General features: G+C 36.1%; 1 long non-coding RNA gene across 1 annotated transcript; it reads right to left on the bottom strand.

Annotated features, from left to right (window-relative positions):
* Positions 1-281: 281 nt before the first annotated feature.
* On the bottom strand, positions 282-1,454 carry LOC116999662. Its single transcript, XR_004418595.1, has 3 exons — positions 1,304-1,454; positions 917-1,030; positions 282-335 (listed from the first exon to the last, which is right to left on the bottom strand). It is a non-coding gene; the product is annotated as an uncharacterized LOC116999662 (long non-coding RNA).
* Positions 1,455-7,649: the final 6,195 nt, after the last annotated feature.

The raw sequence follows: 7,649 nt of genomic DNA, 5'->3' as shown, positions 1-7,649 counted from the left end.
AATACTTGAACACTAATATATATAACTGCCATGCCTTAATCAGTTGATATCTGTCCTAGGGTATTTGTTTGGGGTGTTTGTTGTTGTTGTTTGGTTTTTTATTTTATTCAGTAAACATTTCTTTATCACGGCATAAACAAAACTTCAAACGTATAGCTCCTATTTTATGTAAAAAATAGTTTTCCTTCTTTATTTGAACACATTATTGACATGCATTTTAAAAAACAAACTCATCTGACCTTCTGATCTGATAGTCTGTAACAGATTTCTACTTTGGCATTGTTAACATTTTCCTCTGGATGCATTTAAAGCCTATGCTCCTAATTCACCAGGAGCTGTAAGAGAGTGAGATGTAGAATGCTGAAATACACAACCTACACATGGTTTCTCATTTTCAATATGCAATAACCAGCTATATTAGCATGCAAGTCATGAATCAGCACATCAAGTCTCAGGAATGCCAGTTATGTTCAATTTCTTTTCCCCAATAAGAATTTCTTATTCCTTTTATTGTGGGGTTATTATGGAGTCTCATAGGATTTGTATATTAGCAACTGAAAAATGTGGTCTTCTACTTTGTGGATTTTGGGATTTTTTGTATCAGTTCAGTTTATTCATGAGGGTGCAGTGATAACCAAGCTATCTGTAAACGAGCTATCTTAGGTGTCAACATCTGCCAAGTTGCCACAGCATGAAATTCAGCTTAGGCTAATATAGTCAGATATTATCTGAGCTCACCTGAAACTGGGATTATATTCTGTTTGCTTCCTTACTTCATAATATTGCTGATTTAGTTTGCTCTCAGCTGGTTTAATCATCTCACAAGAATGTAACCCACGAACTTAAGCTTTCTGCTTTGCATTAGTTTCCCAATTAACAGTAAAATTTCCATACTTTCACTGCTAGAAAATCTTACCCAATGTTGAACACATATCCACTTCCTTCCGATTTTCAAAGACATTTCAATTAGTTATACTTCAGATCAGTTCAGAAACCTCTGAAGATGGAGATTCCCAGCAATGACAGGTCACTAAAACAGTAAAAGAGATCAGGGCTTATGAAACAATGCACCAATGCACGGATGTGCTGTGATATTTGGAAATCACGCACTAACCTTTTTAAAAATGTATGCAGAGTTTAAAATAAAACAAGCAAAATAATCAAAATTCTTTCACTCTTAGACCTTCTCTTGAAATGTATCACATTTTTTATGTTACAACATTCACTTCTAAAGCTCTCTAACTGCTTCATTCTCATTTGAAACAAGAGTGCCAGATGGTGCTTGCCCTGAGGCCAAACATACCTTTATGTCTTGTCACTTCCTTAGTTTTAATGTGCCTTTTAAGAGAGTGATATCTTTTCCAAAGCAGTAGCAAAGATGTGCATTTTTTGAAGCTTCTCAATTCTTCTAATTTACCCTTTGCTTTTCACTGTCTTTATGTGTAAAGTGATGATCAATGGGCCCATCTCATGGCAATCCTTTTCTCTCTTCATTCACGTCTCATTCCTAGAGTAGGAAAGGAGGTCAATTTGTTTTCTCAGTGTAGTTGAAATAATTATCAACCCACTCTGCTGCCAAAAATAAGTGAGGCAATTCAGAATGTTATGTTGCAGAAGACCTCTGAGATCATGAAGTCCCACCTGTGACTGAATGCCACCTTGTCAATTAGACCATGGCACTATGTGACATGTCCAGCCTTAAACATCTCCAGGGGTGGTGACTTCCCACCTCCTGGGCTGTCCATTCCAAGGTTTAATCACCCTTTCTGTGAAGAAATTCCTCCTACTGTCCAACTTCAACCTCTCCTGGCACAGCTTGAGGCCATTTTCTCTCATCTTGTCATTCATTGTCTGGGAGAAGGGGCCAACCTCACAAAAGGAACTCTCATGTTCTGACAGTAACCATAAAAAATCATGTTTAATATATTCTGTTTACTTTGTTGTGCAATTAAGACCGTACGGGACAGCAAATGGAGACTGATTTCCTCACTTGATATTCCTCACTTGTAACTATTTCATTGGTACTCCATGAAAGTTCTGAACACTTCTTATCCATCCTCCATCCCTTCTCAGTAAGTCTTAGAGTGTATCCCCATGTACAGTGGAGAGCCCCTGCTGCACCTGCTCTGGCTTTGTCCAGTGCCCAGTTTTAAGGCAGTCACATCTACTATTGTATTTTCAGCCAGTGCCATCATGTTTTTCTGTTCCTAGGTGTCTGATCCAAAGCCCATAAAAGTGAGTGGAAGGGCTGTAATCATCTTAGGTGGGTTTCACTGTCCACAGCCAGTCTCTCCCCATGTGCCTTTCACCAAGTTATCCTAATACAAAGAAATACCTCAGAAACAAAACAGAGGAATACATGTGGTTAAATCCTACAAAAGCTTATTTCATCGGTACTGTGTATTCTCAATCAAAAAGTATTTTCACTCTGAAGATCTACCAGTTTACCAGACAAGCAAATGAAGGCAGTGAATTAACTTAGTATTTGTACAACACTTCATGCTAATTTAAATTCACTTTTTTGGTGCCCTTTGCTCAAGTTCAGAGAAGAAATAAAGAATTTTGCAGGATCATGATTAGTTTCTTATATTATCCCTTTCTTTTTAGAGTTCTAGTAAACCAAAAGGAAAAACATTTTCGAAAGCTCAGTCAGAAGTATAGGATTGCCTTCTCCTGTCCAATTTAAAGGGTAGATCAAGGGCCCTGGAAACCTTGCAAGACCAAGTTCACCAAGGTGAATTTAGTTCTCTGGGTTTTTTCTCTGGACTTAACTTGATTGGCTATTGGGGCAATGTATTTATGTATTTTGAAGCATTTAGAACTTTTTAAAAATACTTAGGAATGCATGATTTTTAACTCTACTGTTGTTTTTTGTGACCCTAAAAGGTCACATCCATTCTGCAGTCAGAGCAACCCTGCAGGGAATCTGCACACTCTGACATATGCCAAATTTTGCAGAATCTCAGCCATCTAATTGCTGAGACACATTAAGTACTGTGACTTTTAAGGAGTGTTTTTGGAGCCTCAAGACTGCTGCTAACCTTTAAAAAGTGCTCAATCTATTTGTTGTGTCACTGCCTATTACCTGCTTCATTTTGGTCTTGTATGATTGTTAAGTTAGAAAATATATGCAAAAAAAGAAACAACCAGCCAACAACCAACCAAACCCCAAGCTAACAAACAAAAAAAACCAAAAAACCCTCCCCCCACCATCTTGACTAATTCCTTGACTAATTCTGTGTGCACAGAAAAATTTGCATCACCCATATTCAGGTGAAAGGATCTCCTCTCTAAAAATTATGTTTTTATGGCTCATACAAGGCACATCTCTGGCTTAATTGCAATAACATCTTTTAAATGGATTTCAAAGGTATTAGACCCTTCATGTAGTATTTCCTTAGAAACCTCTTGCATGGCCTCTTCTAGTGCTGAATATTAACTTGTAGGGACAAATTTTGCATGAGGATTCAAACTATCATATTGATTTTATCTCTGTCTATAAAATGCTGAAATATACATTTAGCTTCGAAGGAATCTTCACTGGGATTAAAAGGACTACATAGTAGATATAGAAATTCAATTGTAGCTGAGTTCTTCATTCACAGAATTATTTGTAAAGATCTCTGCCAGTATCTTTCCTGTGCTTTTGATTTAGGAACTAAATATCAACACATGACAAAGTCTTCATTACTGAAAGATATACTTTTAGGTAAATTAAATGTGCATGTATATTTTATTTGTATAAAATACTAACAAGGAATCGATAAACTACTACATTTTCAAAATAGTTTAAACTACCTTCCTTTTTGCCCAGTTTCTGCAAAAGTGTAATTGCCATAGATTTCAAACATTGAATCATTCCTCTTTATGCTAGAGATTACTGCTTGAGACAGTTTCCTTAAACTAAAACTTGCTTATCAAAAATTACCAACTCCTCCAAATTCATGAAATCAAGCAAAGTTGGAATATGATTGCAAAAACTTTTATCTCAGACATGATATGAAGACTTTGTATTTAAAACAAAGGAAAAACGGATGTATCATTTGGGTAACTTGCACCCCAAACACCCAGATGTAAATATCTGTAAAGATTAGTATCTAAGAAACTCTCATGGCTCAGGTAAGAATGTTTTATCTACATTAATGCTTCCTTAGCTTTGTGCATGACAATCAATCAAACCAGATTTGTGGGGGTTTTAGTTCATCATGGATAGAGGGATTTATTTTTTTTATTGGAGTTTAATAGGAATAGAAATATTTCAAGTGTTTTCAATTGCTTTTGTTATTATTAATCCCTAAGTGCTTGTCCCCCATAAAAAGAAACAGAATAACTTTAAGGTTTCCTGTGCTAATTTTTCTTTTTTATAAAGGGGCAATTTGGAGAACAAATATGTATGTACTTCATTGTGATACTCAATGTATTCCTGTAAATAGACTATAAATTAACAGACTACAATGCTCTTCCTGACAGCTTCAGTGACTAAGACACTGTGGAGAAAATGTTACTGCTTCTTTTTCTTAAAAACCTTATGTAGTTCACTAGGAACATATAGCACAAACTTTAATTTGAAATGCATAAAAGCTCTCTAGTGCATACACCAGCTCATATTGTCACCTCTTCCTAACAGCATTCAGGATTTCCCCATAGTATCTGATTTGTAAAAAGTCCATCTATGTACAGCATTTTTGGTTTTGAAGGAGCAGAACATTTTCCATGCTGCTTCCTGCAGACCTGAACTATATAGAATTCATAGGCAGGAAAGTGTACTGTGCAGAAATGTGAAGATGATGAATGTTTTTTATGTGCCGTTCATGCTTGGTTTCAGATTAATTTATTCAGACAGAAAAGCATTTCAGTTCATGATTTCATTTCAGAGTGATGAAGAAGAAAGATCTTTCCTTTTTAGAGGCCCTCTAAAGGAATGATTGCAAGGGCAAAGGGTGACCTGATATGTTTAATAAATATCCCTGTATGTGTGACTGCTGAACATCTTCAAAGGCATACAGAAAAATCCACGTAAAAGTTCAAGTCTACCTAGATTCTCACAATTGCTGTATTTGATATTGAGCAGTCTGAAGTTCTAATCCATCTTGAGAACAACTGAAGGCTTTTCCTTCCCTTCCCAATGAAACATTAATGGAAAATCCTTTCTTTAAGCTCACCCTGCTGCCTAACAGCTGGCACATTTTTCCCCATCTGTCTGCAGCACTGCAGAGATGTGTCTGTCTCACCAGCACCGAGCTGCTCTTTCTCTAGCAGCAGTAAGGAGCACTTTTGCCTCTTTAGCAGCTCCACATATTTCAGTGTGATCACTGCCTTGCAGTGAGGGAAGATGTGCAGGAGCACTACCTGACCCACAGTAACAGAAACTGTGCAAAGATCCTGCCACTACAGGAGTATCTTTGTGCTGTAAAAGTCACTATGAAAGCCAGATTTTGTGCTGTACACTCTGATTCTCTGATGTTACTCTTGCAGCTACTCCCAAGTTAATGTCAAACCTACTCCAAATGCGTTTTGTTGAAGTAACATTTGGCATTTAAATAGCCAAGATAAGTGTCAAGAGGTGTTTCTATTTCACATATTTTTTACTTTAGGACTGATTTTTTTTCCCCCCAAGGTAATTAAATTGTCAAAAACACCTTTAATTCCCATATTAAAATTGTATCATTCTTCAGAAAAGTGGGAATGACTCTACAGCTTCTATACTTCAGGGGCACATTTTTTTAATATTTTACGGTTTTCAACTTTTATTCACAGAAATATAAGCCTAACATATTTCAGATGTATGTACCGCTGCAAAAAAATTGATAGAAAAAATTAATAGCTCATTATTAGCTTGCTGTTTCTTAAAGAATATAATACCACACGTTTACATTGCAGGAGTTAATAATTTATAGCAAATTCCTTAAGGCATTATCAAACTGTGTGAATTTGTGTATCTGATCAAATATTTATTAGTTGCAGTCTCTTCCTACACTGATTTTTCTTTTCATTTATTGCCCTAGGCCTTACTGCAGAACTCTTAGGTGATACTCATGGGCATATGCCCCCAGAAGAAAAGCAATCATTGGAATATCCAACTTCAAAACAGCAGACTGTGTGAATTTTAATTTTTATGGGGACTTCTTTTTAAAGTAAACAGACACACTATTTAATTATCCTTTATATCTCATTTACTTGATCTATATTAAAATTAAACAGAAACAAACTTTCATAATCTAAGCTGCTAGTAGATTTTAATTTTGATTGAGTGATGTCATAAGATTTTATATGTATATTTTTATTTTTTATCTTCTATTTAGGCTCTTCTTATTGTGGTATAATCCTACAGAAAGTGATCTGATTCTTCATTTATGGTTTACATTCTCTGTAGAGGTTTGCTCTCTATTGCTCTCCTTTTCCATAAACAAGTTAGGTGTGCAATGAGTGCGTTGAGTACTCAAGTAGTCTGAAACTTTGGAACCAGTAAATTGAATAACTCATAGTTGAATAAAAATTAAATGTCAATTGAAAAAAGAAATGTGTGCAAACTTCCTCAGCACTCTCAGTTTCAACATTTAACTGCTCCTTCCAAAATGTTCGTTGCAAGAAGGTTTTTTACTTTGTCATATTGGATAGCTTCCTAGGATAGAGAACTCTATTCTGGGCTGTGATCAATTGTGCTTTGCAACAGGAATTTGCTTCTCTGAGCACCATACAGCAAGTTGTCAGGATCTCTTCTATAATTTTAAAATCGATACCACTATTTTAAAATTGATTGAAAGACAAAAAATACTTTTGCTCAGGAAAGTAACATGTCCTAACTTTTCTTGCATTTCTCTAGAGGCATAAGAAGCTCTGGAGTAACCTGTTCTCAATAGTTCCACCCATAGGAAATGACATGTATATAGGGAAAATCAGAGGCACTGTCTTCTTATTCCATTCTCTTTAATGTTCCTCATAAATTCTCATCATACCTCAGAGGATATAGGTCAAAACAAGCCACAGAGACATTGTGTAAATAATACTCTTTATAATATCCCATGTTCTCTTAAATAGAGACATCTTCAGAACTAAGTTAAATTGACAGACTGCTGCAGAATGCAAACAAATGTACACAGGCAAAATAATCCTGAGTTCTGCTTACAAGAATTTACATTTCATAAAGGAAAACAGGGAGAAATTCTTGAGATAGTGCAAAGACACAGACTTGTGAGAGCTATGCATTATTTAGATTCATACAAACAGATGAAGAGGTGCTTATGCTAAGCCTGTGATGAGCCCTAGGCAGCCTTGACAATTATGAATAAGCATAAGCATCATAAAGAATGAAGCACCCTGCAGCATTCACTGCCATCCACAGCGCTGTGTGTTAGACCTTACAGCTACAGGAAACAAGGAAACCAAGTCCCTTATCTCCTTCTAAAGAGGAATTTTGGTGCTGGACAGCAGGATGCATATAATATTTAATTACTGAAATTTTCTTTATGATAGGGGGATGGATGGATGGATGGATGGATGGATGGATGGATGGATGGATGGATGGATGGATGGATGGATGGATCTCCTGTGTATCTACATATAGTCTTGTATGAAATGTGAGAAATAATAGTCTGCATTTCCATGGTTCATGAGGAGAAAGGTCTAATAAATAATCCCTGTCTGATACC

This window comes from Catharus ustulatus, chromosome 8, assembly GCF_009819885.2.
Source record: "Catharus ustulatus isolate bCatUst1 chromosome 8, bCatUst1.pri.v2, whole genome shotgun sequence".
Taxonomy (NCBI): domain Eukaryota; kingdom Metazoa; phylum Chordata; class Aves; order Passeriformes; family Turdidae; genus Catharus; species Catharus ustulatus.
Note: the sequence above shows the minus strand (reverse complement) of the source record. Positions and strands in the feature narration are given on the sequence as shown.